The following is a 10625-nucleotide window of genomic DNA, read 5'->3' on the forward strand; positions in this document are numbered from 1 at the left end:
AAATGGAATTGGTCTGTCAGTGGTACAGTAAGATAATTTGAGTCTCTGGATATAATGATCTTATTGGGAAGGGAGGAGGCCTTTAGATGGTAATGTGCATTGCTACATTTAATTCAGAAAGTGCAGGGACTCTCTTGCCCTTTCTGCTGAGAGGAGCCCTGGACTTCTGCCCACAAGCCCTGCCCAGTGGCACCACTGATGCAGTGGTGGTTGGTGGCACCATGTCAGTGGGGCAATGGAATCCACTCCAGGTTTAGTCCGAACTTTCAAGGAGCTGTCCAAGTTGTAGCACCTTGGACAGCTTCTAGAAAGTTTGGACTATAACCCGGTTGCTCTTCAGAAGGTTGCTCTTCTTTCTTGTTCTGTTGACTGAGGATTTGCCTGTGGTGCGGGACGTTATGGTATGGGAGCTGTCCATTCAGCACTCTTTTGCAAGACAATACTCAGAGCCCTCAGCAGTATACTACCAGCATCAGCAACAAAACACATCTTTCAAAACCAGAACCAGATTGTTAAAACATACGTATCTAAATAAAAATGACAACACTCTTGGGAAATTGTGATAAACTACAGCACTCTTGGAAAACTGAAGTAAAAACAGGCTTAGGAATATAGGAAGCTGCCTTATTCTGAATTAGACCATTGGTCCATCTAGCTAAGTGCAGTCTACATTGACTGGCAGCAGCTCTCCAGAGTTTGAAGCAGGAGTCTCTCTCAGCCCTACCTGGAGATGCTGGGGATTGAACCTGGGACCTTCTGCACTCAAAGCAGATGCTCTACCACTGAGCTATGGACCTTCCAACCTGGTGCCCTCCAAATGCCATTGGATTACAACTCCCATCATCCCTGTTGGCCATGCTGGATGGGACTGATGAGAGCTGTAGTCCAAAACATCTGGAGGACGACAGGTTGAGCTTAGTGTATTTGATTAATCTTGCATAATAAAAATATGATAATAAATTTTCAAACTAATATCTTGCATAATAAAATGTCAAACTAATATCCTCATACCTATTTTCTGCTTGGATTGCATTCTCATGCTGTGCCATACGAAGCATCTTACAAGTCAAGAAAAACAAGCCACAATTTAAGCGTCCTCACATTGTCACTAAGATGAAACAAAGGCAAAACTAAGGGTTTGATCAGCTTCTTCCTTGTCCAAAGAGGGGGGGAAAAGAGAGAGAACAGTGCCCATGTAGGATGGCAGTATGATTTGAGGTCCCTGGGGAAGAGATTCTGGAAAGCGAATGACCATCAGTCATCCTGAAGGATGGAGCCAGTGCTTGATTTTTTAAAGTGATGTGTGCCAGAGCTCAAAACAGCTTAGATGTTAGACCATCTGACATGGAAATCTTTTGCGTCAGCTGTGTGGGGAGCTAGATGTTGTTGCTTTGGGTGAATCAAAAGCCTACTGCCCATTCTCAAAGGGCCTGTTTTCTTATTTCACATATGAGCCCCATCACAGGACACAGCCAGTGGTGATCTCTGGCTCAGATTAAGACCTGGAAAAGGCACATAACTTCTTGGACTGAGTGGACTGGGAGGGAAGGTAAACATTAGAGTGGAACTACAGTGCAGCTTGTATGCCAAATTGGAAGTATGGGAGAAATCACTCACAGGCACAATGTGGCACAGGAGATCCAATGCCAGAACCACATTTTGGGTGATCCTGCCCATTACAGCTGTGCTTTCATGTTTGTTCGCTCTGCAAGAAGTGCAAGAAACCAGCACAAACCCAGCTGGCAACATGTTTGTGTCTGTCAGGGAACATTTGAGCTGAATGAATGCATCTGGATAAAATCAAGCATTTTAATTGATCAGGCATCTGGTTTTTAATTTCTGTGATCAATTAAACTCAAATTGACATATGATCAAAGATATCTCAGTATAGGGGCTTCTCAGGATGCTGGAGAAAGTGTAAAAAAACTTAAGTTTCACAAATAAAACTACCACTGATTATTATATGAAATGCCACTTTCTCACATTTTATGTTCTTTTTATGTTGTTTTCATATCCTATTACAGGAACAGACCAGAACCAAAGTAACATGAAAAACAACAGGTATGCTCTTAAGCATGGGTAGGGAACCTCAGGCCCAGGTGCCAAATCTGTCCCTCCCCCAGCCCTCTTTATGTGGCCCTCAGGCTACAGCCTCCTCCTCAGCCGCATTCCCTCTCTCCAGGCCACACTCCTCAATGGCCCTACTTTGAGCTCTTCTTCAGTGTTTTTGCCTGAATGAAATGTGTCCTTGAACTCTGATGATTCTTCTTGCTTACCTGGATGGAGAATACAACAGGAAGCTGCCTTATACTGAGCCAGATCACTGGTCCATCTACCTCGCTATTGTTTATAATGACAGGCAGCAGCTCTCCAGGATTTCTCCAGGGTGTCTGAGTGTGTGTAAAGCTAACCTACTGTATAAAGGTAAAATGTGCATTTGTCGCTCTATCCACTTTTGTCTCTGGCCTTGCCCACCACTGGCATGTGGCCCCTAGAAGGTTGCTCAGAAGGAAACATAGCCCTTGGTCTGAAAAAGTTCCCCACCCCTGTTCATAAGTCACAGGTCCAGCTTCTTAAATTGCATTCAGCTATTTTTATTTGCTTTTAGGTATTTTATAATGAGAAGACATGATAATGAGAAGACACGATTCACTAGAAAAGACAATAACGCTGGGAAAAACAGGAAGGAGTAGAAAAAGAGGAAGATCAAACAAGAGATGGATTGATTCCATAATGGAAGCCACAGACCTGAACTTACAAGATCTGAACAGGGTGGTTCACGACAGATGCTATTAGAGGTCGCTGATTCATAGGGTAGCCATAAGTCGTAATCGACTTGGAGGCACATAACAACAACATGTTATTTAATTTTTAATTGTATTGTTTTTAATACAGATGTGGTTGCTGCCCTGGGCGCCTTTGGAGGCGGAAGGTTGGGATAATAGATAAATAAATTTAAAATGGCCTCCGCTGATTAATCAGCTAATGTTTTAGGCTGCAACCCCAACAGAGTGAAATTCTGTGTTATACGCTAGGGGTGGACAACTTTTTTGAGGGCTGTGTTCTATCAGGGGTAATCAGTTAGGAGCTGCATTCCAACAACAGATGGAGCCAGAGAAAAAAAGTGTTCTGTATTTATTAATCCAGAGTAAAGACCAGCCTGATTCAGTTTTCACCATGGCTATTTCAGAGTAGAATTCCTAATCCTGTTCAGGTCTACTAAAAAGTAAACCTCACTGGATTTGATGGGATCTCAAATAACTATACAGAGGATCTTTTATATATATATATATATATATATATATATATATATATATATATATATATATATATATATAAAGTACAACAGATCAGTACAGCTACTGTTCTGGAAATAAAGTAAATTCTTTGTTACTTTAGTCTGACTGACACACACACACATGCACACGGCAGAAGTTTTCCAGTTCTGTTTTTGTTTTTTAAACATTTCGGGGGGGGGGTGTTTTCTTCAAGCCAAACTGGGAATTATTTAAAAAATCAATTTTTTTCATCCAAGAAGATACTGTTCCATTCCAGAAACAATGCTGGAAAAAAAGGATCACTTTAAAAAGCCAAGGAAAAATAAGGAGGATATGAACAGGAAGGAACGAAGAAACTCTAATGGGATGGAAGACTGGGGCAGCTGCAGGAGGCATTGGTTGGTGACCTCTGTGATACAAACTCACTTGGGATTGAGTCCCATTGAAGTTAATGTGACTTATTTCGGATTACATAGAAAGCTGCCTTGTACCAAGTCAATGGCCCATCAGGCTGAGTATTACCGACTCTGACTGGCAGTGGCTTCCAGGGCTTCGCACAGGGGTCTCTCCCAGCCTTACCTGGAGATGCTGGAGACTGAACCAGGGACCTTCTGCATGCAAAGCAGATGCTCTACCACTGAGCCAAGGCCCTTTCCCTTATGAGTGTGTCTTTGAGTAGACATTCACAAGATTGTGCTGTAAATCTCTGCACAAATACCTGGGAGTTGTTAGTGGAGTGTTCCTTTGCTGGCAATTGTCTGACTCTCCCTAGGGATGTCCCCCATAAGAAGAGCTGTGCTGGATCAGGCCAATTGCCCATCTAGTCAAGCATCCTGTTGTCACAGTGTCCCCTCGCTGGATCATCAGCTTGTGGTGGTGAGTGGGCTTGTGTGTTCCAGTGAACCCTATGAGCAATGCCATCGGGAGTCATGTACTCCCAGCAGGGTCACCCATGGCAGTAAGGTCAAGGGAGAGAAACCAAAGAACGATCCAAGAATGTCCTCAACGGCAGAACAGGCGGAGGATAACAATGTGTATGTTACAATGGCTGTGAAGGCGGATGAAGGCTGCAGCAGATAAAAGACTTCCAATCATTGTGGTATCCATGCCATTGCATCAAAGCCTTTTCTGTCAAGATTATGTGTTGATCATTGTGTGCCGATCTCCCCACATAAAACAAATTCACACACAGGCGTCTTCCAACCAAACCTTGGAAGACAATCTTACTCGGCCATGAGTGATCTCCAATGAATGTCACAGTGTCCAACCAGATGCCTATGGGAAGCTCCCATGCAGGACCTGAGTGCAAGAGCACTCTCCCCATGTGCGGTTTCCAGCAGCTGGTATTTAGAAATATACTGACTTTGAATATGGAGGTACCCCCCCACGCACTGGGAACCACAGTGCTCACAATCTTAAACAGATGCTGGTGGACTCCAGGAATTCTAGTAAGCTAAATTAACAGACTCTACAGCTTGCTGGAGTTGTAAATATTTCTTGGCTTCCCTACAATATTATTCAGTGTGGCAGATTTCTCTTCTCCTTAAATACAGAGCTATATTTTCCTTTCATATTCTTAAGTATTTCATTATTCTAAAGCCAAATTTCCTTCTTTCAAATTTGCTTTCATTATAGTTTTTTCCCCCATGCAGACTGCTGTGTTGTTGTTTTTGCAGATGTATTCTGCAGCCTGTGACTGATGCATGAACAGTACATTGGTGGTGGATTTATTCTGGATCCTCCACACATCATGCCATTTTGCTTCCCCAGTGTTACCACAATATTGCCATCTGGAGGGGCAATCTTGTGCTATAGTGCAACAAGAAGGAGCAACGAACCAGCCCTGGAACAATTGCAGGATTTCAGCAAGAAGCTACGTGGAATGCACCACCTAGACATGAAGCAGTATGTCTGCCCCCAAAACATTTGCACGCACAAATAGTATTCCAATACCATTGTGAGAACAAATCATCATGAATGCACAATGAAAAGGGCATATGGCAGGGCCCTTTATCAACATGGTGGTAATTTCTTCAGTTTCCAGAGGGGGAGCCCTGTTGGTCTGTTGGGGGGCGGGGGGAATCAGGGCAGCTTGAGACTAACAAATCTATTGTGGCATAAGCTTTTGTGTTGTACAGCCACTTCATCAAAAGCTGGAAATGTTTATCCAGAGTTACACATGGTTGTGGGGGAACTGTAAAAAAGTGCGGTCAGAGGAAAATGGAAACGCAGAAAGTACAAAAACAGTGATCATTATATTACAGCAATCATTCACAAAGCACTTGTTGGTGATAGCACAGACATCACGGCATTGGTAAGCCAGTTAACACATGCAGAGTGCTACAAAAGACCCTATCATGATTCACATGATATGCCCTAATTGGATTAACAATGCATAAGACAAATCGACAATAATAAAATGTGTAACATCTGCTGGGAAGCTCAGTGGTAGAGCATCTGCTTTGCATACAGAAAGTTACAGATTCAGTCCCTGGCATCTCCAGGTAAGGCTGGTAGAGAACCCTGTCTGAAATCCTGGAGAACTGCTAGTCAGTGTGGATGGTTCTGAGCTAGATGGACCAATGGTCTGACTCAGTATAAGGCAGCTACTTATGTTCCAGTGTTCTGTGTTATCCAATACAAATGATCTTGCTAGACGCAACCAGACCAGAAAAATTCATTAACCACCCAGACCGTACCATATCCAATCAGTTGCTGCTGGATAGGTGGTCCATAGTTACAGGAAGACGGTGTGTTACTTTGCTTATTAGTTCATTTACATATTTATATCCTGCATTTGAAATCGTAACATCCATAATTCAGATTGAGATGAGACCATATAAATGTATCTTCAGAAGGATTTTATTAAAATTCTTGTCACAAACATCATTTAGGAGACATTAACCTATTCCCCATTGAAGAATGAAGTAAAGAAAAATACAGGCATTTTTCCTCTCTAAGTGTATTTTATGGTCCAAATACATTGATGGTTTGTTTGGGTATTCTAACCAATTTCAGCTTCTCTAATTTTTGTTACAAGCCAAATAAAAATAAAAATTGCAACATGACTTTTTTCACTGTATTGTTTTGGGTGTTTTGCCAATAATCATCTTCCTTAATTTATCAAAGACAGACCAAATATGAAAGCATTTTAGAAAAACCAGAGCTGTGTTTGAACTGGTTGCTGTTAACAAGTGGCCTCTAGTGGTAGTAATGAACACTTGCAAGGTATAACCAATTAACAGTTTTTGTGGTGATAGCGATGGTATAACCTATCTCTTCCTCTGTTTGTCTCCTACAGATTCAAATATTATATTTTGCTGGACATAGCTTTATCTGAGATTATTATGTGTCATAATTTATTATTACATATAGATACGAAATCAGATATTGTCTTCTGAGGCAAAGTCGGTGGCAACATGCAAGAGGGTTTTTCTGTGGTGGTGCTTTGTGTGAGGCATTCCATGCCCCAAGAGTTTAGGCTATCTTCCATTTTATATGTGTTCTGCTGGCAACTGAAAAAAAATCCTTTTAAAACAAGCTTTTGATTGTGTTGCTACTTACATATAAAATGGACAGTAACCTAAACTCTCTGGGCATTGTATTGCTAGCATGCCATTCTTTGTATTTTTGATTTTTGCTGCTGTTTTGACTTGTGAATTTGTGTTTTAATGACACTCAGTGGATGGTTAAACTATGAAATTTATTCCCACAAAATGAAGCAACGGCCACCAGCTTGGATGGCTTTCAATGGCTACTAACTCCTATGGCTATATTCTACCCCCACTGTCAGAGGCTGTATACTTCTGAATACCAGTTGCTGGAAATTGCAGGTGTTGACGGTACTATTGCCCTGAGGTCCTGCTTGTGGGCTTTCCACTTTCTGGTTGGCCACTGTGAGAACAGAATGCTGGATGAGATGGGCTACTGGCCTGATCTAGCAGGCTCTTCTTAGGGCTGGATTGCTGTTGTATGTTTGCTTTGCATTCGTAAGCTACTTTCAGCAACTCCTTGGTGGAGGAGAAAAGTGGGGTATACATTTTATAAATAAACACATTTTTATTTACAGGCAAAACGTAGTTCAGTGGTAGAGAATCTATTTTGCATATCGAGGGTCTCTGATTCAACCCCTAGCATTGCTTGGTAAGGCTGGGAAAGACTCCCTTGTCTGAAACCGTGGAGAGCCACTGCCAGTCAGTGTAGACCAGCCTTTCCCAACTAGTGGGCCATCAGATGTTGTTGGACCACAACTCCCATCAGCCAGCATTGCCAATGGTCAGGAAAGATGGGAATTGTGGTCCAACAACATCTGGTGGCCCACTAGTTGGGAAAGGCTCGTGTAGACAATACTGAGCTAGATGGACCAATGGCTTGAGTAGGCAGATTCCCAAGTTCCTAATTCACAAATCACCAGAATGTTCTTTCCAGCAAGTACTATTGAAATGAATAGGATCTGTGCTCTTACATAGTTCCCATTCATTTCAACAGGGTTTGCACAGTTGAATAATCTTGGCTGTTTGAGCCCTATTTGGGGGGACAAGACTTCCTACATCCTGGGGACTGTAGTTTGTAAAGGGTGCTGAGAATTGTTAGGAGACCCCTATTCCCCTCAAAGAACTACAGTTCTCAGAGTTCCCTGGGAAGAGGGATTGACTGTTAAACTACTCTGAGAACTGTAGCACTTTAAGGGGAATAAGAGCCTCCTAACAACTCTCAGCTCCCTTCACAAAGTACAGTTTCCCAGGATCCTTTGGGGGAAGCCATGACTGTTTAAAGTGATATAATACTGCTTTAAACTTATTGTGCAGAGGGTGTCAGTTACACCCAAAGCAGCTTACAAAAGATAGAACTAACAATTGTTTCTTAATATAAGGTATAATAAAACTCTCAGTATTTTTCCATTTTTATTTAAAACAGCCTAGGCATGTTTTAAACAAACAAGTAACAATGCTTGCTTATCAGAGTGGTGGTTGGTGCACATTGGGAGTGGTAGGGCAGAAGGGAGGGAGCCCCAACAGTAGGTGGAGCCAGAGCCAATGACAGGCAGAGCCGACCAATTCTAGTTTGCCCCCATCCTCCTCCCTGCTGAGTTCAACAAGGGCAACACTGAGACTAAGGAGGAGGAGGAAGCTGACAGACAGGGTCACCTTGTGGACTGGTTGTAAGAAAGCAGAGAAGTGGGTGCTGGCTGAGGCTGGTGGGGCAGTGTCCCATTTGCTCTAATGGGCCAGTCTCCACTGGCTAAGGGAGCTAGTAACAGGTGGTATCACAGCAGTACCTGTAATAAGAACATGGAGTTAAAATGATGGAGTAAACTGCCCAGCAGATTTCAGTGAAATTTTGCTGAAAACTCCTTGCACACATCAGGGATTTCAGGGTTATTGCTAATTCCAGTAATAGCTGGCAGGGTGTGGGGGATTGGAAGTGTGTTTTGGCTTCATGCCCAGACTAAATGCAACCCCTTCCAAGCTGCTTTTCCTACCAGTGATATTTAAGACAAAGTGACAAACGCTAATGAAGAAAATTGCAATATATTTCTGTACCAATCAACAATTTTGTTGAATAAAAATTCAAGACCACGTCTCCTGGAATCAGACAGAACAAAGTTAGAAAGTACATGTTGTGCATTGCATATTAATGCTCAAGGAATGGATGGGGGTGGGGTGAGCCCTTCATATATTCATTTCACGTAGTGGTAACTCTTCGTAGACAAACAAGAAAGTAACATGAACTTTTGTAAAGAAAAGAACAACCACCCTGAGTTTTTCCTTAGAGCAGTTGCCCACATGTTTGAATTAAAACTGAAGGCACACACTTGCACATGCAATGTTTTGCTTTTATAGCATCATACCTAGAGCATATAATGCTGCTTTGTCTCAAGTCAGACCAGTTGACCTGCCTAGACCAACACTGTCTGCTCTGAGCAGAAGCAGCTCTTCGGGGTTGGATGGTCATTTGTACATTACCAAAAAAGAGAAAGAAAATGCATCAATGCAAAAGACGATAAATGAGGACACTGATTTGCATAATGTGCTTCTGATTATGTTTCTTATAGATGCAAATCGAGTAATGGTTACTATAATATAAACAAAAATACAAAACATCTTACTGTAGTGGAGAAGACTGCGGCACAAACGACCTGTCCAGGTGCTAACTGTGGATGGACAACTTCAAGGCAGAGCTCTTCCCATAATCTTCTACCTGACACTTTTTAGCTGTGGAAGTTGCAGTTCTCTGATCCCAGTATGGGGCTTGGTAATCACAGCTTGTCAAGTGGGGAGAGAGTTCCTGGCAAAACAGAATGTCCTCTTGTTCACCCACCCTTCCCTTTCCAGGTGTGGGGAACCTTTGACCCTCCAGATGTTGCTGAACTACAACTCCCACCATCCCTGGCCACTGGCCATTCTTGCTGGGACTGATGGGAGTTGCAGTTCAGCAACATCTGGAGGACCACAAGTTCCCTGCACCTGCTTTAGACCTTTGCTGTCAAAAGGTGAAAGACTTTATTTTTCCACTAGGGTCTTTGCCCCTGTGTTCTTTGAGCACCAACCCTACACACCTACACACACATCCAGGGACTCTCTCTCTCTCTCTCACACACACACACATACACAGGGACTGACTCTCTCACTCTCTCCCTTTCTCTCTCACACACAAACACACACAGAGGTTTTGGGAACCAAGACTAAGTTTTCCTAATGAAAAAAAAGTTCATAAGACAAAAGATGTTACCATAAGAATGGCTACAAGCAACAAAATATCCCTAATGGAGCAACAGAGTACAGCAAATAAAGTAGGTTAAAATGTATCCGCCTCTTACTGTTACTTGCGCCCTCCAGCCAGTTTTAATTCTCACCAACAGACAAGCCTACATGCCTCTTGTACTCTCAATGTTTCTATCACCTTCCAGATTGGTCCCTGAAGAATCAAAGTGTTACAAATTAAGCCCTTAACTTCCCAAAAAAACCTACATGCAAGATTTATATATTTATAACAAAACAGTCCATTTCCTTCACACGTCCTTAGGGTCAATATGTTACTGGGTCAAGGCTGAGGGTATGATATTGGCATACAAAGTCCTCTACAAGCTTTGGGCTTGGCTATTTGAGAAGCCACCTCTCCCCTTACACCACTGCCTGGTTGCTACACTTAGCTGGGGGATCTTTGTTGCAGATGCTAATGCCAAGTGCTGCAGGAGGCTGGTTGGCTGTACCATAGCACCAGGCCTTCAGCTGGGTAGTCCCTACTTTATGGAACTCCATCCATGTGTATATAAGGCAGGCAGGCAGGCACCAACTCTGTATAGGTTTTGGCACCTGCTAAAAACATTTCTTTTTGCCCAAATCT

This window comes from Rhineura floridana, chromosome 5, assembly GCF_030035675.1.
Source record: "Rhineura floridana isolate rRhiFlo1 chromosome 5, rRhiFlo1.hap2, whole genome shotgun sequence".
NCBI classification, from domain to species: Eukaryota; Metazoa; Chordata; class Lepidosauria; order Squamata; family Rhineuridae; genus Rhineura; species Rhineura floridana.